The following is a 23603-nucleotide window of genomic DNA, read 5'->3' on the forward strand; positions in this document are numbered from 1 at the left end:
TCAAAGTGTGAACCTCAATCGCCTCAATCACATTCACATGAGGATCTGTTGAAAATGGGGGTTCCTGGGCTTCACCCCAGTTGCTCTGAACTCTGGGAATCTCTAGGGGTGAATCTACATGTTCAGCAGGCCTCTCAGGTAAATCTCAGTTTACATACTGTGTGGTATTAGACACTGTTATTTAATGTTTGGCAGAAATTTTGCCAAGACCCCCAGGTCACCTTTAAACTTGACAATGGAAGCCTTTTCTGTGGCTGTGGTTTTCCCCGAGAGGCAGGGCGGAGTTGCGCTGGGCGGGGCTTGAATGGGCAGGGCGGGCGGGAGGGGCCAGGTCTGGCGAGGTGGAAGGTGAAGGGTTAATGGCTCCGCGCGCAGGCGCTGCCCTCTGAACTGGAACGGAAAACAATTTCCGGTTGGATTCCCCCGGCCGGGTGCCGGAGCCCTGTGGCGTGCGAGGCCGGTGCGGACGCCTTGAACTGTGAGTAAGAAACTTTGTGAGCGAGCTGGTGTGTCCGAATCCGTCGGGCACGGCGGCGGCGCACTTGTGTGTGTGTGTGTGTGTGTGTGTGAGCGAGAGGCATGCGCTGTCCATATGGGCGCCGCAGGGAGAGAAGCCGAGGAGCTGCAGAGACAACCGGTTCTTAGAGTGGGGAGGGACTTACTGTTAGTGAAATGACCTAGGTCAGCGTCCCAGAGAGGACCCGGAAGGGGCTTTCCGGGCCCGCAACGTCAGCTCAGCAAACAACTGCCCCCTCTGCGTCGGCTCAAGGGGAGGGATCCACCGGGATTCCGCGCCGTGCTAATCTCGGGGACTTGAATTCTTGGCGGGCCAACTGGGGAAGCAGGGCCTGCGATGTCAGGGGGAGTGGTGGACCCCGCGCGAAATGTCCCAGCCTCCGGTCCTCACAGGGGCTGTCTTCCTCAAGCTAGTACTGCCGTTGTTACTCTTTCGAAAACTTCCTAGGTTCTTTCTGTTGTTTTTCCCAGGATTATTGCACAGTTCCGCTCTCAGCTTTCCTGCAGAGTGTCATCAGAGCCTTGTCAATGAGAAGTTAGGAAACTTCCCCGAGGGTCACGGAGAGAATGGGTGGGTGGCTGAGGCGGAGAGAGCTGTAGCACACCCTGCCCCCACGGAACTGGGAGTTAGACGGAATCCCCAGCGCGGTGTAAACTGACTAGCGAAGAGTTACCGGTATAACAAGCCGTGCTCGTCACAAAGTGAAGAAAGAAGGGGGAAGATACCCAAACCAGAGTCTTTGTGGCTCTTAACATGCTATAACAAGCAAAAGTAGAGCAGTCTTGCTATCGAAGTGTCGTTTATCTCAGATTCCTTTGACAAGTTATATCTTAAGAGGGAAGTGGTGGTGAAGGAAGTGAAGTGACATGAAAGTAAGGAAAAATAGTGATCTCCCTCCCTACCAAGGTTGGAATGCACATTTCAGTCGAAACGTAAGAGAGAAGCAAAGCTATGTATTCTGCTGGAAAATTATCTTGTCCCTTTCATTGGGGAGGGGAGGAAAACCCTAAAATGGTAGAGACTTGTATAAAGCAGAAAATGAAACTCCTTTGTAACCCTCTCCCCAACCATAGGTGCTCCAACCTTTCACATCTCTCTTATGTGTAGGTAAACATACTGTTTTGCCTTCTTATGAAAATGAGATTTTATATGCATACAGTTCTATTATATGGTTTTCAGATAAAAAATGTGTGGTGGAAATCTTACCATATGTAGCTCTACTTGATCTTAATGTCAGCATGGTATTGCTTTGCCTAGACCATATGCCTTTACCATAACTGTAGTTAACCTTTGGCCTGTTTATATATTTGTCCTTGTTCTTCAAAATTATTTGTATTTCATTATGATACAGATATATTAATCCTTTGTGAATTACATGGCAAATACTTTCAAGAACCATCAGTCTTTGTTTTTAAATGCTCAGGCTTTGTATGGCCTAAGAATCAGTCACCACTGAAAAATTATTAAAATAGTTTCCTATCTTGTCTGTTACTTTTTATAGTTTTGCATGCTTTACTCATAAAACTGTATGCAAATTATTTTTGTACATTGTATAAGATAGAGATTTAGTCATTTTTCCTGAAATCATTTGTTGAAATCAGTTCTTTCCCAAATGACTGGAAATACTATCTTACTATAGTAAATTTCCATCTGAACATGGGTCTTTTTTTGGATCTTCTGTTGCTTTGCTCTGTTGTGTCCTCCTATATACGTACCAATCTCGATAATTAGGCACTTTTTAGTAATTCATAGAGCAAGTCTCTCTTCATTTGCCTTTTTCAAAATGTCTGTGATTATTACATTCCCTCTCAGGTAAAATTTAAAGTAAGCTGTTGAATTTGCTTTCATTAAAATTTAAGTCTTTGGGGGGTTTCAGCTACTCACTAATAATGTTTTGTTACTGATATGTAGATGATTTATATATCTGGCCAACTTTCTAAACTTATTAGTCTTATTAGTCTTATTAGTTTTAAATTCAAAATTCTTTTGAATTTTCTAGGGAAACAATCATCTGAATGTAATCTTACTTTTTTCTTTATATTTCTTTCTTTCATTGATTTAATAACTATCTAGCTTCTCCAGAACAGTAATAGGTAATAATAGTGATTCTGGCCTTCCTTTTCTTTCTTTCTTTTCTTATTTATTTATTTATTTGTTTGTTTGTTTGTTTATTTATTTATTTTTTAATGGCCACACCTGGGCCATATGGACGTTCCCAGGCTAGGGGTGGAATTGGAACTGCACCTTCCAGGCTATGCAACAGCCACAGCAACTCCCAGCTGCATCTGTGACCTATAGCTGTAGCTTGTGGCAATGGCAGATCCTTAAACCACTGAGCAAGGCTAGGGATGGAATCTGAATCCTCATGGATACTAGTTGGATTCTTAACCTGCTGAGCCACAGTAGGAACTCCATGGCCTTCCTTTTCTTATTTCTTAGTTAATGGATGTTTTTACTGTGTCATCATTAAATAAGAGTTTTTCAATAAATTTCAAATAATTTTATTTATCAAGGAAGTGTCTTTAATATTTCTAGCTTACTGGAATTTTTGCGGAGAATGGATTTTGGATTATGTCTAAAGTTGGGGGGTTTTTTGTTTTGTTTTTTCTTTTGGTCTGTACATTGGCTAGCACTTTGAGAGCAATTTTAAATAATAGATGTTGAGTGTTCATTTCATGCATGTATTTCTTGTTAAGATGAAGTCTTTTCATTACTACTTAACTAGACATTTTCATCAGGAGTAGAAGTTGAGTTTTATCAATGGTGCTTTGGCATCTGTCATGGTCTATCGTGTGCTTTTGTTCCTTGACCTATTGGAGTGGCAAATTATTTTAGCAGAGTTCTGGTTTTTGAACCAACCTTACACTTGGTCGTTGTGTAATATATAAGTGTATAGGTTTCTTTTCGGTAACGTTTTTCTTTAAAATCAGTAATTGAGTTTCATCCTTAATCGTCTTTTTTCTGTGTTATCTTTGCCATAGTTTGATATCAAGATTATGCTGGTTTTCTATAAAGAACTCAGAACAAGTCCTTCTTTCTCTGCATAGAGGTAGTTTACATAGCTTAAAAGCTCTCTGTTCTTTGAAGGTCTGAAAGAATTGATGAAAACATTTGAAAGTATTGTGGTCGACCCTTGAATAATACCTCAGGGTGAGGGGTGCCAAGCATCCCAGTGGTTAAAAATCTGCATGTAATTTATAGTCAGCCCTCCGTATCTAAGGGTCTGCATCCTTAGATTCAACCAACTGCAAATAGTGTAGTAGTGTGTTTTTAATGAAAAAAAAATGCCTATAAGTGTATTGTACAGTTAAAACCTATGCTGTTCAAGCATTAGCTGTACTTTTTTTGTTTTCTGGCCATGGTATGCCACAGCTTGATGTGGGATCTTAGTTCCCAGACCGGGGATTAAACCTGGGCTGCAGTGGTGAAAGCACCACGTCCTAACCACTAAATTACCAGGGGACACCTGTACATTGTTTTTAAAACAGCAGTAATAATCAGCAGAAAGTTCCATAACTTTAAAAAGCTAACAAACAAAAACTCCTTAGAGTAGATGGGTGTGGGGAGTTCCTGTTGTGGCTTAGTGGTAATGAACCTGAGTAGTATCCATGAGGATTCAGGTTTGATGCCTGGCCTTACTCGGTGGGTTAATGATCTGACGTTGTTGTGAGCTGTGGTGTAGGTCACAGATGTGGCTTGAATCCCGCTTTGCTGTGGCTGTAGTGTAGGCCAGCAGCTGCAGCTCTGATTCAACCCCTGAGAACTTCCATATGCTGGATGTGCCCCCCGCGCAAAAGGGTATGAAACACCAATCATGCTGAGAATGAAGACCTGCGTCCTCATCCAGGTCATTTTTATCCCCCACTGTTTTTTTTCCTTTTTTTTTTTTTTTTTTTTTCATATTCAGGGAAAATGCTATAGGTAGGTTGAAACTGATAATAGTGTTTTACTGTTTTTTCTCTCCTTTATTCCAATTTATGAAAGAAAGGGTGTTGCTTCTACATGGGCAAGCTTTTCTATGCCCTAAAAGAAACCAAGAGTGGAGTTCCCTTCGTGGCTCAGTGGTTAACAAATCCGACTAGGAACCATGGGGTTGCAGGTTCGATCCCTAGCCTTGTTCAGTGAGTTAAGGATCCGACATGGCCGTGAGCTGTGGTATAGGTTGTAGATGCAGCTCGGATCTGGCATTGCTGTGGCTATGGTGTAGGCCGGCGGCTGCAGCTCTGATTAGACCTCTAGCCTGGGAACCTCCATATGCCATGGGTGCGGCCCTAGGAAAAAAAATACCCAAGAGTGAAATTCAGCTGAGAAAGCATTGGTTTCACTTTGTTGTCATCAGCTTCCCAATTTTGCAGGGAAATTTCTTGCTTTAGAGGTAGTAACCAAGCTGACATTCTACTCTAGCCAAATCCCCATTGGGGAGTTTTGAAATGAGTGGGTGAAGAAATATGCAAGCTCAGCATGCTTTTACTTAATTTAATATGAAATGAAAATCATTAGCACAGTCCAGGTATGTACATGGCCTGTGCGCACACATAAGAACATGGCTGACTTCTAAGGAATACAGACTATCTAACCAAAGCCCACTGTTTTACTCAGCTAAGGGTTTACTGTTAATATGTGGATAGTAGTATATTGTGTATTCTTTGCTAGAATTATTAAGTTTTATAAATGATTATTTCAGATATTTTCTGATTACTTTCAAAATTCTGACCTTAGATAATACAGTTTAAGAGTATACATCTGTGAACTGTGGAGACTTCAAGACATTCATAAATGTTATTTACAAAGGGTTGTGGGCATTGTGTCATTGCTTGAATATTTGAGTATCTTAATTTATTGTCTGCTAATCTAGAAGAAATAATTATTGACATAATTTGAGGGTGTGCCATGTAACAGAGACTTTGTATGTTTTTTAAATCATACCTATTATCTATAAGGAAATGGTAAATAAAAAAATAGATAGCTGTTGATATAAAACTTCATTATTCTGCCTAGAGTTGACCTTTGATCAACACAGGGGTTAGGGATGTCTATCCTCTATGCAGTTGAAAATCTGGGTCTAATTTACAGTTGGCCTTCTGAACCCAGGGTTCTTGTTCCGCCACATGGGCAGTTCCACATCCAGGGATTCAGCCAACCAAAAACATAGTACTGTAGTATTTATTCTTGAGAAAAACCCATGAATAAGTGGACCTGTATATTTCAAACCTGTGTTGTTCTAGAGCCAACTGTGTTTTCATGCTTTAGCTTAGTTATTCCTACTATTTCTTTATCCTTTTGTTTTCTAATACCTTTCTAAGCATGAATATTACTGTTCAGTTTCAACTTGCTTGTATTTAATAATGTCAAGCCACATTTTAGTTTCCACTTTCTGTAGGATTTATGTTGTGGCTACCATTCCTCACATGTTATCTCTTGTGCTTGCTGCTCTGGTTTTCAATCATGGGTAGAGAAAAAGCAGAGGCCATTATCTAGAGCAGGTAACAAAATCTCTTTATAGTCCAGAACCAAAATTCTGAATTATCTTCAAAAAGGATAAGAGAGAATATGAATTGAACTGCCTTGTGACGGGGTGGTTATTTAGTGTATAAAGCCTTTTGAGGAGTTCCCGTCGTGGCGCAGTGGTTAACGAATCCGACTAGGAACCATGAGGTTGCGGGTTCGGTCCCTGCCCTTGTTCAGTGGGTTAACGATCCGGCATTGCCGTGAGCTGTGGTGTAGGTTGCAGACGAGGCTCGGATCCTGCGTTGCTGTGGCTCTGGCGTAGGCCGGTGGCTACAGCTCCGATTCAACCCCTAGCCTGGGAACCTCCACATGCCGCGGGAGCGGCCCAAGAAATAGCAACAACAACAACCAAAAAGACAAAAAAAAAAAAAAAAGCCTTTTGAACTACATGCATTGTTTGACAGCTGTTCAAAAAGTTGAGGCGGGAGCTCTCATTGTGGCACAGCAGAAATCAATCTGACTAGTATCCAAGAGGACGTGGGTTCCATCCCTGGCCTCGCTCAGTGGGTTAAGTATCTGGCATTGCCATGAGCTGTGGTGTAGGTGGCAGACACAGTTTCCATCTGGTGTTCTGTGGCTGTGGCATGGGCCGGCAGCTGTAGCTCCGATTTGACCCCTCGGCTGGAAACTTTCCATATGCCATGAGTGTGGCCCTAAAAAGCAAAAAAAAAAAAAGGTTGAGGAGGATTGAAACAGGCAGTGGTACTAGGTCCTTTGCAGCTGAAAACAAGCCTTTGGGTCTTCTATAGTGCCTGTGTCATAGTTTTTCAGTCTCTAGTCTATAAAAACACTAGTCTATAAAAACATTTTTTAATTGTGGTAAAATACATATAACATGAAATTTACCACATTAGCCGTAGTTCAGTTGTGTTGAATGTATCCACACTGTTGTATAAGCAAGGAAAACATTTCTTAAGAAATTTACTTTTTTTTTGAGAAAAAACTTTGAGAGGTAAATAATAATGATAATGGTCTCATGGGAGAAATGTCCTAGAGAAAAACCTGAATTTTGGGAGTTCCTGTTGTGGCTCAGCAGGTTAAGAATCCAGCATAGTGTCTGTGAGGATGCAGGTTTGATCCCTGGTCTCCACTCAGTGGGTTAAGGATCTGACATTGCCGCAAGCTGTAGTATAGGTCACAGATGTGGCTCAGATCTGGTGTGGCTGTGACTGTGGTGTAGTCCTGTAGCTCCATTTCGACCCCTAGCCTGGGAACTTCCATATGCTTCACCTGCAGCCATAAAAAGAAACCTGAATTTTGTTCCTTTTACCTTCAAAGATATACTCTATATGATGATAATTATCATCACCAAATTATGAGAGTAAACAGTTTGAGCACCAGTGATCTATAATAGCCTTTAACCACTAATACTTTTTCTTTGCAAAAAAGAAGAGTCTAGTGAAAACAGGCTGTCTTTCAAATTATTATGGGAAGGAATTATTAGAAATTGAGTGGATTAAGAAAAATAATAATGAATTCCATTTTGATGGTTACTTAGTAAGTTGAAGTTATAAGAATCCTTGAGATCTTTGCAATAGAATGAGGTATGGAGAATTGTTCTCTTGAGCAGCAGGTAATCAGGCAATCAGTAGTAGTTTCGCTATAGAGAATGACTTGCTATACAGACGGAAAGCAGGGACTCAGGTTCCTTCAAGATAATATAGTCTTTTAAATTGCTTGAAGAAAATCAACTGTTCTTGTGGGATAATTAAATAGTTTTGCTGTTTATAGCCATTTATAGGTGGCTTTTACTGTAATGTAATTTCATGACTTTATGTATTTACTATCCCTAAACTAGAAATGCCTTTCCCTTGATATTAATGGTTTTCAACCTTTTAAAATCTGGTATTTCCTTTTTGATGAACATTAAAACACCACAAATCATAGGAGATATTCATATGTGCCCTTCTTTCACACGGAAGTCTTCTTTTATACCTCCTCATAGTGAATGTAAATTTTTTCTTGTAGTTCCCCCATCCAAATATATTCTGTAGATCCCTAATTTATATGATTTATGAGACAGATTTTTAATATTAAGTAGCCATTTAAACTGATGACTCCCCCTCCCCCATCTTTAGACTCTCAACACTGCCCCTACTCCGAGGAGAGGATACACCTTACATGGCTGAGCAAGCTAATTGGGCAGTGCAGTGTTTATGTTTACCTCAGATGAGTAGAATATCACATGCCTAACTTCTCTTTTGGTGTTATACTATTTAGTTTTGCACGTCAATCCATAGAATTTGATAGTTTGAGAGAAAGAAGTACTATTGAAGGAAAAAAGGAAGTTAGGCAAAGCTGAGACTCATGGGTGTGGTCTTTGTCTGTAAAGTCTTCTTTCAACTCTTAGAAAATAGCACAAAAAGTTTCACCAAATTCTAATACCAGCAAAGTGGAGAACCTGGTCTGGGGAGCTTTTGTTTTGATCATGGGATTGTCTTACCTTGTTTATCCTGATGCATTTAGTCAACCAGCTTATTTTAAGCAATTCAAAATCCTAATTCTGACACTGCTGGATCTATGATATTTAAGTTTCTTTTATTTCAGCTGCCTGGTTGGAACACAGTAACAGTATAATGCAGTGTGCTATGAATATATCCATAACTGAGATTTATAACCTGGAAAGCGAGAATAGAAATGCAAGCTGTCATTTTGGGGAATTGGCTTCTTGTGTTTATGGGACTCTTAAAAGTGGGAAGTGATCATAAGTAAATGTCAGGAGTGACAGTTCTCTTCCATTTCCTTTCTTTAAGTAAGGAAAACACATTTTTTAGTGTCTTTAAAGGTTTGCCTTAACCATCTAAGACAGAGGGTGTTCTTTTATTTATTTTTATGTGCTACATTATTGACTTAATTTCTTCTTTTTGCTTCTGTTACTTTTTGTGAGTAAGGAGGCGAACATAGAGCTACAATATAGAAAAGACAGGGTGTATCTCCAACTCACTTATTCACCTCTTTGTTTGCTCAGATGGCAACTTTTCTGAAATAGAATGTGAACTCTTATTATTATTCATACCCCAAGGGGTTGGGAAAAGCAGGTGATTTTCTTTTCTTGAGCACAGTGGAAGAGGTAACAGTTAACGCTCAGTGATCCTTCCCCCATCCTGAAACTGCTTTAGATTTAAACTGCCTCTTACCACAAGTGTGAACACTGGCAGAACACTTTACCCAGAAGCAGAATAGTCTCAGCAGTGGAGGGGAAAAGCCCAGCAGAGGACCCTTTCATACCTCTCAAATCACCCACACTTGCCTCTACCACCCCACAAAAAGTAGACCTTATTAAAGAGTTATAAATCATTGTCAGGGTGGAGGTAATGGGAATCCACTTTTAAGCCTGTGATTTTTTTTCAAACTTGAAATCCCAATGTATACAACTAGTCAGAGTTGAACTGCTCTAGTAGAATTGGGCAGTTGGTGGTAGAACATTGTTTGGCTCACACAGCCACAGCCTCAGTGGAGCTCCCAAGGTACCAGAACTTTGCTTGATTAATACTTTATTTATTCAGGATCGGTTAGTTAACTATCGCTTGGTAGCATAATGCTGGTTGCCAAAGGCAACAGGCTTAAGATATTTTTATCTATAAAATAAGGAAAAAAGTTTGTTTAAAAAGGAGGAAGGTGGAGTTCCCGTCGTGGCACAGCAGAAACGAATCTGACTAGGAACCATGAGGTTGCAGGTTCAATCCCTGGCCTCGCTCAATGGGTAGGTAAAGGATCCGGCGTTGCTGTGAGCTGTGGTATAGGCCAGTGGCTACAGCTACGATTGGACCCCTAGCCTGAGAACCTCTATATGCAGTGGCTGTGGCCCTAAAAAGACAAAAAAATAAAATAAAATTTAAAAATTACAAAAAGGAGGAAGGTGGGAAGAGTACCACTTAAGAAAATTTAATGCCTAGATAATAGAAGTCCCAGAAAGGGACATAAAAGGAATGAAATCACCCAGAAGTAAATCAGGAAAATTTGCAAGAACTGAAGTTTGAACTTGCACATGGGTTAAATATAAGATCAGGAATTAAAATGGCTCTGGACTTCAGCAAAAACAAATAGGAGCTAGAAGAGAACACAGCAAAGCTTACAAAATTCTGAGGAAAAATTACTTCCAACCTACAATTCTTAACCTGGAAAACTATCAGTTAAGTCTAAGGGTTAAAGATATTTTCAGTTATGCAAAGTCTCAAAAATTTACTTTGCAGACAGTTACCAGGAAGTTACTAAGGGGTTTACTCTACTAAATTGGGGAGTAAAACAAGAAGGATGGAGATTTGGGATCCTGAAAATGAAGGATTCAGCTAGAAAGAGATGAACAAGGGGAATCATCAAATTCAAGTTGAAAGGTCTCAGGATGAAGGCTTTCCTCTAGGCATAGAAATCAACAAGCCAAGGCTCGAGCAAGTCGGAAAGCTCAAGGAGAGATTCTTCTAAGAAGATGAAATGGATAGAATAATTGAGGTGTCCAAATGGATTGAGGTGTTGTATTAAAAATAATAAACAGATAATAAGAGGTAAAGCAAACAAGGTTTTTGGTTTTTTTTCCCATGGAAAATTTTTTCAGGAAAGGAAAAGGAGCCATGGTATATGGCTCAGCAGTGAATAGTAATAAGAAAGTAAAAGTGAAATGCAAATCTAAGCAAAAATAGGGTATAACTATATTAGGAGAATGAGGAAAATATAAAGAGAGGGGAGATTTTAGAGAGTTGAATCCTTATTTTGCATAGTAGAAGGACAAGTAAAATTGAAAAATCAGTAGTGTCAATATTAGCATGTTACTTAGAGATACAGAGATAAATACCAAAAAGAATCAACCAAAAGAGCTGAAAATTGTTGCCAAGGTGAAGCAGGAAATGGGGGGGGAGGAGAGGAGAGCAAGGGACTACTGTTTTTCTTAAGCCTTATAAAGCTGTTTGATTCATTAAAATATAAATAGGCTGTCTTTTGATTAAAATGAAATAAAAACCAAATTAGGGTGAAAAGAGCTTAACCTTTTGCAGCGTAGTTTCCTTATCTGGAAAAGGAAGATAATATAGGCCTCCACAAAGGGAAGATAATAAGGTAATTTATTTAAAGATGCTGAAGTAATTTTACCTCAGTAAGTGTCAGTCATTACCGCTGGCCCTAATGTTTCCCATGAAAAAATAGGGACCCACCACTATTGTTGGGATGTTTACTGTTCAAATGCAAGACTAAGATTGTCCTTGTGGTCCTTAGCTGTGTGCCTGTTCAGATTGAATTCATGTCATAGGGATCTGTGTCTTTTTTCAACTATCTGTAGATAGAGAATTTAAGTAGAAATTCGATAATTTAGAGTATTGATAGGGGGAACCTCAAGTTATAAGGACCACTTGGTAGGAGAAGAGCTGTGGTCACACTTAAATTTCTCTTTCAAGGAGTTCCCATCCTGGCACAGTGGAAATAAATCCCACTAGGAACCATGAGGTCGCAGGTTTGATCCCTGGCCTCACTCAGTGGGTTAAGGATCTCCAGCATTGCCATGAGCTGTGTTGTACATCACAGATGCCGCTCGGATCTGACGTGGCTGTGGCTGTGGCATAAGCTGGCAGGTGTAGCTCCGATTGGACCCCTAGCCTGGGAACCTCCATTTGCTGTGGGCGTGGCCCTAAAAAGCAAAAGAAAAAAAATTCTCTTTCAACATGAACTTCAGTGCAAATGCCGTTAATGTTGTCTGTTCCATTAATTGAGAGAACAGGTCTTTTACAGACTGATGAGATGTAGAAATTTCCTGGAACCAAGATCAACATAGTGCTAATCTGGATCATCTACCAAATTATCAAAATACTTTTTATTTTTTTAAATAACATCTACCTTAGCAACTGCTGTTTTTGTTTCTAAATTCTATACACTTTGGGAACAATTCAAAAAGCAGATCACTGCGAAACAGAAGGACACTTTATGAAAGCCTATTTCCCTGCCTTGGTGCATTTCTTTTACAGAGTACAGTGCTTTCCCAGTTATGACTTTACCCTCTGTGGCATTGATTCTAAATCTCTATCTAAATCTAAATCCCTCTTCATCCCCTCACCCCAGCCCCAACCAAATTATGATCCAAGACAGGATTTGCTGATCTCTTTTCTTTTAACCACACTGGATTATTCTAATGCACTGACAATTTGGGAACCCATATCCTATAGCATGCTATACCCCAGGCATTCTGAACTGGGGCACATGAGGGAACTGAAGTCCACAGAAAGGTTATGGTTTGTTCACTCTCACTTATCAACAAGCATATCTGTCTAGACTGGACATGTGTTCTGCACTCCAACCTAATTTTTTCTTTGGTTGCCTAGGCTTTTGAATTTTTTTGTTTCTTTTTAGGTCCACACCTGCGGCATATGGAAGTTCCCAGGCTAGGGGTCTAATCAGAGCTGCAGCTGCCAGCCTACACCACAGCCACAGCAACACTAGATCCAAGCCACATCTTTGACCTGTGCCGCAGCTCTTGGCAACATCAGATCCTTAACCCACTAAGCGAGGCCAGGGATCAAACCTGCATCCTCATGGATACTAGTAGGATTCTTAACAAGCTGAACACAGTGGGAACTCCTGCCTTTGAATTTTGATTCTCTGATTTGTACCATGAGGAAACTAAATAATTTTACACAAAATATGGTTTGGAATCTTTATAGCGTTTAAAATTTTTTTCTAGATGCAAAAGGAAATGAGATAGCAAATCAAAACTTTTAATAAACTGTTGCTTTTTCATAGTAGGACAGCATAGCAAGTGTTAGGATTTACTTGATCTGAATATTCACATTTGATAAAAACTGGTGTGGTCCTAAAAAGTGGAAATTTGGGTAATTTTGGCACAGAGGCAGTTTTGAAAAGCTGATTTGTTAGGCTACCTAGGGATTTTTAGTCCTGTCTTAAGGAGTATTCAACAGTTGGTTTAAGAGAGTATGTTGCATGGTTTAAAATATTTTATCTGGTTTTAAACTTTTATCATATTATACATTTAAAGTCATACCTTAAACACCTTGGAAATGACTGCAAATGGAGATCTGGAAGTCTCTGAAACCTTATTTATTTTCTCACTGGAGTTGTCTCATTTACTTCTAACAAAACAAGTTGTGACTTGCAAACATTTGCCAAACAGCCTCTAGGTGTCCTCAGGGAAATTAAAAGCAGGGGTATGAAGAGCTGTAGAGTTCTGTGCCAGTGATTAAGAGCACAGACTAGAGCTTATAACTATGTAGGCTTTTGTCTGTTCCCATTTCTCATTGGCCATATTCTCAAGGCTAAATGACTGCTCAGCAATTTAAACTGCAATTTAAGGGAAAACAGGCCTTTTTGTGAAAAGGTTCTCTGTCCCTCTGTCTCCTAAAGTTTTATTCTCTTTTCGTAGAAGAGCTCTCCCCTTTTATAATAGTTCTGATATAATAAATGACACAGTTTGGTGGAGGGACCCCTAATCTGTTAATTCATGAGATTTTAACTCCTTTTTTTTTTTTTTTTTTTTCCAAAAACAACTTTGTCCTTTATGAATCTGGTGCAGCCTTTGACATATACTACTATTGTCTTCTGACAGTGTCCCCCAGGAGATCTTTTTAAGATTACTGAAAATATTTTTTCAAACTTTTCCAGTTAAAACCAGAAGATAGGTACAAACTGTTCTACTCTTGTGAAAGGTCATTAATAATACCATTTCATTATCATAAATTTGGTAGAGTAGAAGAGAGAGACATAAGAAAAATCACACATTCAATCACTCTACCACAAAGTAATTTTTCTTGTTATTTAATACCGTATAAAGGTCAACAGAACAGAGTGTTAGATAATGTAGCAGACTTACACTAAAATGCTTTACTATTTTATACATGTCCTAGTTTTTCATCTTTTTTTTTTTTTTTTTTTTTTGTCTTTTTAGGGCCGCACGCATGGCATATAGAGAGATTCCCAGGCTAGGGATGAATCAGGTCTGTAGCCGCCAGCCTGTGCCATAGCCACAGCAACGTGGGATTCGAGCAGTGTCTGCAACCTACACCACAGGTCACGGCAATACCGGATCCTTAACCCACTGAGCAAGGGCAGGCCTTGAACCCGAGTTCTCATGGATGCTAGTCTGTTTATTAACCGCTGGGCCACAATGGGAACTCCCCTAGTTTTTCTGACATCGTCAAGATAGTAAGTGGGCCTCATCTCTTTTTTGATTTAAATTTGAGAGGAAAAAAAGTGTACATCTTGTGGTATAATAATGAGTATTTCTTCTTTCTCTCTCCACTATTTTCTTTTCAAAAATATAGGGCTTTTTTTGTTGTTGTTTTTGTTTGTTTTTGGAGGGTTGTTAATATTTTGGCCTGGTCGACTGTCAGCCAATATCAGAAGACATTAAAAAGAAGACTAGGAATATAAGCAGGAGGGAAGGCATACTTAGCCATCATTTTTTCTCTAGATTTTGTTATCACACAATTTGTCCATTTTTCCTGCCTATTAATTATGTCTCTGTTAGTGCTTTTGTCCAAAACTGAATTTATTATCCTCTCTTTTCCCACTCAGTTGTTCTTCCTGTTTGTCTGTGGCTGGCTAACATCACTTTTTGCCCAATATTTTGAAAAATATGGCTGGTGAACCATCTCTAACAAAAAAACACTTTACTTATTAAAATAGATTCCAGGTCTCCATCCTAGGTCAGCTAATTAGGAATCACTGGGGCCTGAATGCTTCCTTCTTGTGTATTGTACAGATCCAATTGGCCAATGAATCCTGTTGATTCTGCCTTTAAAATGTCTCTTGAATCCATTTGGCTTTCATTTCTCCTACTGTAGTTCAAGCATTCATCTTTGACCCAGAATAAAGCAATAGTTTTCTATGAATTCCTCACTTTGTCTCCCTCATTAGTTTATATTCAATGCTGATATCCAATTTATCTTTCTAAAACATATCCATATCCATCTCCTGCTTGAAAATCCTCCATTATTTCTTAATGTGGGTAGGTTAAAGTCTAAATTTATTAGAATGATATTCAGAGTCTACTGCAGTCTTAGTATGGTTTATGTAGTTAGTATATTCTGTAACTCTAGGGTGCTTCATTCCAATTATGGTCTACATGATGGTGCCTGTAGGATTTTTTTCAGTGCAGTGCAATCATGTATGGTGGCCCTGACTATCCTGTCTTAGCACCCTGACCTCTCCATCCTCTCTACACATACACTAGACTTACATTTTAGTGGTAGAATACTAGCTACCAGTCCCCAAGTGCACACTATACTAGTGATTTCTCGGGGCCTCTTCTTTCAGAGTGAATATTCTTTCCCTTCTTATTCTGTACTTGTTGAAATCCTTCTCATATTTCAGGGCCCAGTTTAAGTATAAGATCCTCTGTGAAGCCTTCCACAGTTCCTCTCATTTTAATTGTTCCTTCTGTTGAGCCTTTTTCCTGCCTATAATTTAGCAGTTCATTTTCTTCTTCTTTGGAGGTAAAAAAATACAACGAAAGGTACAAATCTTGAGTGAAGTTTTGGGTGAGTTCTTACAAATGCTTCTGCCTGTGTTTCCCAGACCTTTATCAAGATATGCTCATAGCATTTTACCCATTTATAATTGACCTGCTAATGTGATTAATCATTTTCATGTGTTTTTGCCCAACTAAATTATAAGCTCTAATTAGAGAAAAAGTCAAAGACTTTGAGTTTGTCTTTTCCTATGGGAAAAAAAGGAGCACCTACTATGTGTTCAACACTGAACCAGTGTTGAAGATTATACCAGTTAGGATACAGCTGAGCTCCTCTCTTAAGAGACCTCCCCCCCAAAGACAGTGGCTTAAACAAGACATGTTATTTCTCTCATGTATTATAGTTCAGATTACAAGATATCCAGATCTGGCAGCTCCACAATGTCAAGGACTGGGCAGCTTCATTCTTGTACCACCATTCTGGAAGTGTTGCCCTCCTCATAGTGTTTCAGGTGACTCACCACAATATTCTGTTCAACTGGGAAAGGGGAAAGGGTGAAGAGACCCTGTCTGAAAGTTACACTTACTTGCTCATAACCAGAACATAGTTACATGAACATCAGCTAAAAATCAGGAATACTAGGGGAGGAAAGAATGGATATTGAGGAACATTTAACATATATGCTTCATGTATGACCTCATTTAATCTTCACAATAACCCTAAAAATTATGTATAAGAAAACTAATACTGAGCGAAGCTAAGTAAATGGCTAGAAAATGACAAATATTAGATCAAAATTCAAAGTCAATCCTTTTTTTCATTCTACCTAGTAAAAGTAGTAAAGTTTTAGGAGGGAATATGTAATTGTTATTAAATAAATAAAGTCATTAATTTTTGCAGTTATATCACATTTTCATATCACATATTTTCACAGTATTGTATCATCTCTTCTAGGACACCCTGTATAACTTCGCTTCCAACTTCTCACCATCTTGAAATGAAATGCCATATCATCTGGCTTATAATTTAAATCTATTATATCATTTATGAGGAAAAAATAAATCACTGTATTTGCCAAGCAAAGACTTCTATATGCTGTATTGTTTAGAAAGGCTATCTAATCATAATGGTGAAGGAGATATATCATGTAACTCCTTTATTTTAAAAGCAAGGAAAGTAGAGGTCCAGAGAAGATAAGGATTTATCCTATATTTTATTACTACTCTTGCTTCTTCTCAAGCATCATGGGAAAACAGTAGCCTAATTAATCATTTCTATAAGTAAACATCATGGTTATACTTAAGAATTGGCTCAGGTTTGCAGAGGTGTCCTGATCTGGAAGTTCAAACTCAATAATGCTTAAGAGGAGTTCCTGTTGTGGCTCAGCGGTTAACGAATCTGACTAGCATCCATGAGGACGCAGGTTCGTTCCCTGGCCTTGTTCAGTGGGTTAAGGATCCGGCCTTGCCCTGATTGTGGTGTAGGTTGCAGACACAGCTCAGATCCTGTGTTGCTGTGGCTGTGGTGTAGGCTGGTAGCTATAGCTCAGATTCGACCCCCAGCCTGGGAACATCCATATGCTGTAGGTGCAGCCCTTAAAAGCAAAAAAAAAAAAAAAAAAAGGTTTCCTTTTTCTGGAGTTCCCATTGTGGCGCAGTGGTTAACGAATCCGACTGGGAACCATGAGGTTTCGGGTTCAATCCCTGCCCTTGCTCAATGGGTTAAGGACCCAGCGTTGCCGTGAGCTGTGGTGTAGGTCACAGATGCAGCTCGGATACTGCATTGCTGTGGCTGTGGCATAGGCCGGTGGCTACAGCTCCCTAGCCTAGGAACCTCCATATGGCGCTGGTGCATCCCTAGAAAAGACAAAAAGACCAAAAAAAAAAATAATAATAATAATGCCTAAGAAATATATATACTCCTGGCCTATTTTAGTGAAGAATGGGTATTATCATTATCAAGCACTGGAAAATATCTTTATAGCTATCAGAAACCTGTTTTAGAAAGGATGACTGGGGAGTTCCCATCGTGGCTCATTGGTAACGAACCCAACTAGGATCTTATGAGGATGCAGGTTCAATCCCTGGCCTTGCTCAGTGGGTTAAGGATCTGGCATTGCCATGAGCTGTGGTGTAGGTCCCAGACGCAGCTCGGATCCTGTGTTGCTGTGGCTGTGGTGTAGGCCAGCAGCAGTAGCTCCGATTCGACCCCTAGCCTGGAAACGTACATATGCCTCCATTATGGCCCTAAAAAGCAAAAAGAAAAAAAGAAAAAGGATGACTGCTATTTGATAGTCAAATAAAAGGAATAGGTAAAGTCATTCCTACCAATAATTCAAAACCCAAGTCAAATGCCATCTACCTGTCAGAGTCTTTCCTAAACCTCATAAATAGATGGGACCTGTTTCCTTTCCAAACTCTTATCCATTAGTTCTCTCCAGGTACTCATATATGTGCTGTAAGTTGCAGCGAATGGTGCCTTAGTGAGGGTAGGTTTCACTTCTATTTGGTTCTCAATGCATTGGTCCAGGCTTTGTTTTTAGTTGGCACTCAGTAAATGTTTTATTGAATGGAATATCCATCATGGCATTCTAGGAGAATACTGTGCTGCTAGCTTTAGTAAACAGTCCTTGAACCCAGAATTTCGAAGTGTTGGTCCCAGGCATTCACTTTTAGCTTGGCAGCTGTATGCAGGCCGTTCGTTTACCTCTTCTGAGCCTTATCAGTCAAATGGGAATATGAATAATAGGAGATGAAGAGCTAGTGAAAAAACTTTGTAAAAGGAACACAGCTCTAAGATCCCTAAAGCCCCTTGCTGCATCCCTCACAGTGCCTTACAGGTATTAAGCAAACAAGTACTTCATTTTTTCTAATTTAGTTGCATAATAATGGTATATATTTTATTAAAATCAAAGTTCGGCCCTAGCAGTTGACAAACCTTTCTTGGGGCTAGAAGATTTTACCAAGGTAAAAGAAAACAATTGCCCTTGTGCAGGCTGACTTTCCTACCTTAGGACAGTTTCATTATTTAACCAAGAATCAGTGAAAGAGAAAGCAGCCTGATGGCCAGGGATTTTCTTAGTGCTTCCTCCTGGACAGCACATGCTGGACCTGAGAGGCAGAACAGGAACTTGCTGCCCTCCATTTTCCCTCTTACCAGAACTACCCAAAGGAAAAAAAGGAGCTACTATCAGAGGAATAGAGGTGGCTGAGACAGGACTATCCTGGCTTCTGGAAGATTATTTTGGGGGTGGGATGCTTTGTATTCTGCTCACCCAGTTACCTTCTGGGGCATCAAGGAATTCGTCTTTTCTTTGTGTGGTATGAGGAAACTAGCAAACCAAACCCAGAAGTAAAGAAATAAACGCTGAAGACTTTCCTTAAAATACATTTAATAGAGTGACATAACCAGAGGAGTGTTTCCAAGGCAGAGGTTGCTCTAGCTTGGACCTCCTGAGTTTGGGGGATGAGAGTGTCCATTAAATTTGAGTTTGAACATGTTTATTATAAATAAAACTATTTCCCTGGAGCCTGGCAAGTTTTGCAGAAGGCATACCAAAATGTAACTGAAATGTGGCTGCCTCTTAAATTGTGAAATTAATTTTACACTTAACAAATGCTTAAAAAAAATAGTGGAACAAGTGGTTTTAAAGTTCAGGGTGTTAATATTTGAAATATGTCCAATTTAATTAGCTGATCCCAGAGACAGTTTCCTTTTTCTCTGGTCAGTGTCATTGATGTAACACCCAATTTTCTTCTTGGTTGTGAGATAGGAATTAACTGTATCATTTATTTAGTTATATTGACCTGAATCATATCTTTCCAGCATATATTCTTGTTTCAGGAAATAAGATGCATCCATGTGGAATTTACTCAGTAACTCTTCCTAGTGACATTTGTGTGATCTAATTCAAGGACCTGAAATGAAGGCTTACGATTTATTTGCATATGATGCAGCTATTTTTAGTACTGTATTTACATTTTTAAAAACAAGAATACACCTTCTTGATGAAACAGACAGGCATTTTTAGATTCACAGACTCAAGAACAGTAGAACAAAGAAGTTTCTTAGAAATCAAATCCAAACATCTTTTTTTTCTGGTATTGAAGAGATAAAAATGAGTCCAGAAAGATTTAGTAGCCCCGAACTAAGGTCTCAGGGTCAGTCAGTGGTAGGACAAAACAAGAAACTAGATGGGTTCCCAGATCAAGGCTCTTGTTTGTCCCAGATTTTTAAATATAGGTATGGTTTATATTGGCTTCTTTTTTTTCCTCTCCAGGGCCTCACTTGTGGCATATGGAAGTTCCCAGGGTCAAATCGGAGATGCAGTTACTGGCTCACACCACGGCCACAGCAACACAGCATCCAAGCTGTTTCTGCAGCCTACACAGCAGCTCTCGGCAATGCCAGATCCTTAACCCACTGAGTAAGGCCAGGGATCGAACCTTCGTCCTCATGGATGCTAGTCAGATTTGTTAACCACTGAGCCACGACTGAAACTCCTCCTACATTGGCAATTTTTACGACATCTGCAGCTTGTTAAGACAACCTAGCCACTTAGCTACTTAAATCATTTAATTTCTGAATGAGCATATTATAGTATATCATAGTCCCTGTAGCTAGGCCACCAGGAAACTCCATTATATATTTATTTTTAATTTCATGTGTGTTTTTCAAACCACCCTGAGTCCTTTGAATGATAATGGTATCTAAATAAATACTCAAAGTGGTGCTTTGTATTAATGCTAATTACTTATGTTTCCATAGTGTCCATGGCATATCAGAGATCCTGGCAATGTTAATTATCCTTACAATATTTCATCTTTTCAATCTATCAAAAGTAGCAGTGAAAACAAACTTCCTAAGTGGAATGCCTTAAAGAGTTATCATTCTTTCATTGCTGTACAAAGTAAAGACACTGTGATTCCCATGGTAAAAACTTTGACATTGTTTTTATTAAGCCTAGAAAATGATGTAAAAGTGTATTTAGTATCCTAAAATCAAAAACTGGCTGATAGGATTGAAATATTACCTAGGTATTTAAAAGAGTATTGTGGTTCATAGTCAACTGATTTTCAAAAAGAGTACCAAAGACATTTAGTGGGGAAAGAATAGTCTTCTTAACAAATGATGCTGGGACACATGAATAGCCATGTGCAAAATGAATCTGAAGCCCTACCTCATACCATATACAAATTAACTCAATATGGATCAAAGATATAAAAGCTAAAATTATAAAATTCCTAAAAGGAAATATAGGTGAAACTCTGTGTGATTTTGGATTAGGCAGTAGTTTCTTTGATATGACACAGGCAACAAAAGAAAAAAATAGATAAATTGGACCTCATCAAAATTAAAAACGTCATACACCTGAAACTGACAACTTTCTAAGTCAACTGTACTCCAATAAAAAGGGTTTTTTTTGTTGTTGTTTTTTTGTTTTTGTTTTTTTTTGTCTTTTTAGGGCCACACCTACAGCATATGGAGGTTCCCAGGCTAGGGGTCGAACTGGAGCTGTAGCCACCGGCCTAGGCCACAGCAACGCCAGATGTGAGCCACATCTGCAACCTACAACACAGTTTATGGCAACACCAGATCCTTGACCCACTGAGTGAGGCCAGGGATCAAACCTGCGTCCTCATGGCTACTAGTCAGATTCGTTTCTGCTGAGCCACAATGGGAACTCCCTAAAATTTATTTTAAAAAAATTGAAGGGAGTTCCCTTCGTGGCTCAGTGGTTAACAAACCCAACTAGGATCCATGAAGTTGCTGGTTTGAGGATCCACCATTGCCAGTGAGCTGTGCTGTAGGTCATAGATGCAGCTCGGATCCTGCATTGCTGTGGCTGTGGTGTAGGCCAGCAGCTACAGCTCTGATTCAGCCCCTAGCCTGGATACTTCCATATGCCTCAGGTGTGGCCCTAAAAATAAAAAAAAATAATTAGTTGATTAATTAATTAAAAACTTCCTTGTCAAAGGACACTATCAAAGAAATGAAAAGATAACCACTATCAAAGAATGGGAGAAAATATTACATACATATATGTGTATATATGTATACATACACATATATGCACATATGTATATGAAAAGTGGGCAAAGGAATTGATTAGACATTTCTCCAAAGAAGGTATTCAAATGACCAGTAAGCACTATTAAGATTCTCAACATTGGAGTTCCCATCACGGCACAGCAGAAACGAATCCGACTGGGAACCATGAAGTTGCGGGTTCGATCCCTGGCTTTGCTCAGTGGGTTAAGGATCTGGCACGTTGCCATGAGCTGTGGTGTAGACTGCAGACACGATTCGGATCTGGCATTGCTGTGGCTCTGGTGTAGGCTGGTGGCTACAGCTCCAATTAGACCCCTAGCCTGGAAACTTCCATATGCCGCAAGCGGGGCCCTAAAAAGACAAAAAAAAAAAAAAAAAAAAAAGATTCTCAACATCAAAACTATGATGAGGTACCACTTCACACCCACTAGGATTCTAGCACATAATTTTTTTTAACTCAGTGAATTTTACTACATTTATAGTTGTACAGTGGTAATAATCACAACCCAATTTTATAGCATTTCCATCCCATAGCACATAATTTTAAAATGGACAGTAATTGTTGATGAAACTGGAGAAATTGGAACTCTTTTACATTGTTAGTGAAAATATAAAATGATACAGCTCTGTGGGAACTTCTGGAACTTCTATAGTAGTTCCTCAAAAAGTTAAACATAATTATCATCTGACCTAGCATTTATCCTCCTAGGAATGTATCTAAGAGAACTGAAAACATAGTTTCATACAAATATGTATACACAAATAGTAGCTTTATTCAAAATAACCAAAAAATGGAAACAACCCAAATGCCCATTAACTGAGGAATGAATAAACAAAATGTAGTATGTCTATAAAATGGAATATTCTTCAAACATGAAAAGCAGAGAGGTACTAATATATGGTACAACATGGATAAACTTTGGAAAATTTATGCTGCATAAAAAAAGACACAAAGGCCATATATTTTATTACTCCAAAGTAGGCAAATCCTTGGAGTCAGAAAGAGGATTAATGGTTGTCAGGTAATGGGGGAAGAGGGGAATTGGGATTAACTGCTAATAGGTACAGGGTTCCTTTCTGTGGTGATAAAAATGTTCTATAATTAGATAATGGTAATGGTTGCACAACATAGTGAATATACTAAAAACTACAGAAGGGTATATACTTTAAAATGGCAAATTTTGTTATATGAAATGCAAAATACTAAAATGATTTTAAACATGTGAACCCAAACATAAAGATGTTATGAGGAGTTCCTGTTGTAATGAACCTGACTAGTATCCATAAGATGTGAGTTCAATCCCTGGCCTCACTCAGTGGGTTAAGGATCCAGCGTTGCTATGAGCTGTGGTGCAGGTCACAGATGTTGCTTGGATCTGGTGTTGTGGCTGTGGCATAGGCTGACAGCTACAACTTTGATTCATCCCCTAGCCTGGGAACTTCCATGTGCTGCGGGTACAGCCCTAAGAACCCCCCCCCCAAAAAAAAAGATGCTATGAAAGATTAGAGATGGGAAAAGGATTTCCAGTCACAGAAAGAAAGAGTAAGATCGTATCCCTCAAACGGCCTAAGAATGATGGAAATCCTTTGTTCAAAGGATTAAGAGGCTCTGTGATGTGGTTTTTACAGCTTAAAGGGAAAAAATCAGGGTCATTAGATGACCCTCTGCTCAGAGTCAAGGAATGTCTTTAGAGATGTTATGCAAATTGAGATGGTAAAACCAAATTACCTCCACTGAGTAAATCAGCTGTAGTTCAGAAATAGCAGAGAAATTGGAAAACTTAACAGAGTGGGGGTAGTACTGATGGGATGTGATTTTTCTTTTTTAATGTACAATCCAATGGCAACTCTCCCTAGATTTTGTGCTAAAATAAGAGCATTTTCACACATTTTAATTGCTTTGTGATAACAACAGTGTGAACTCCATCCACAAACATTTATTATCTACTTAATTTTGCTCTAATTTCATTATAGCAAGTATTCACCTTGTAAGTGGGAGTAACTCTCCATTTAGTAAAAAGAAATCTCTTCTCACATTGCTAATGCTGTGCATTTCTGTAATAAAGGATTAATAACAAATGGCCTTTTATATTTTTCCATTTTTAGGTTGCATTTATAGAATA

The 23603-nt window shown here is 39.1% G+C and overlaps 1 protein-coding gene across 1 annotated transcript in view; it reads left to right on the forward strand.

The window, feature by feature from the left end:
* Positions 330–23603, forward strand: part of TANK (TRAF family member associated NFKB activator) — a 77710-nt gene continuing 54436 nt past the window's right edge. Inside the window, exon 1 of the mRNA XM_021075290.1 lies at positions 330–478. The gene's annotated coding sequence lies outside the window, so the exon portion shown is untranslated. The remainder of the gene's footprint in view (positions 479–23603) is intronic.

The sequence above is a fragment of the Sus scrofa genome, chromosome 15, assembly GCF_000003025.6.
Source record: "Sus scrofa isolate TJ Tabasco breed Duroc chromosome 15, Sscrofa11.1, whole genome shotgun sequence".
NCBI lineage: Eukaryota > Metazoa > Chordata > Mammalia > Artiodactyla > Suidae > Sus > Sus scrofa.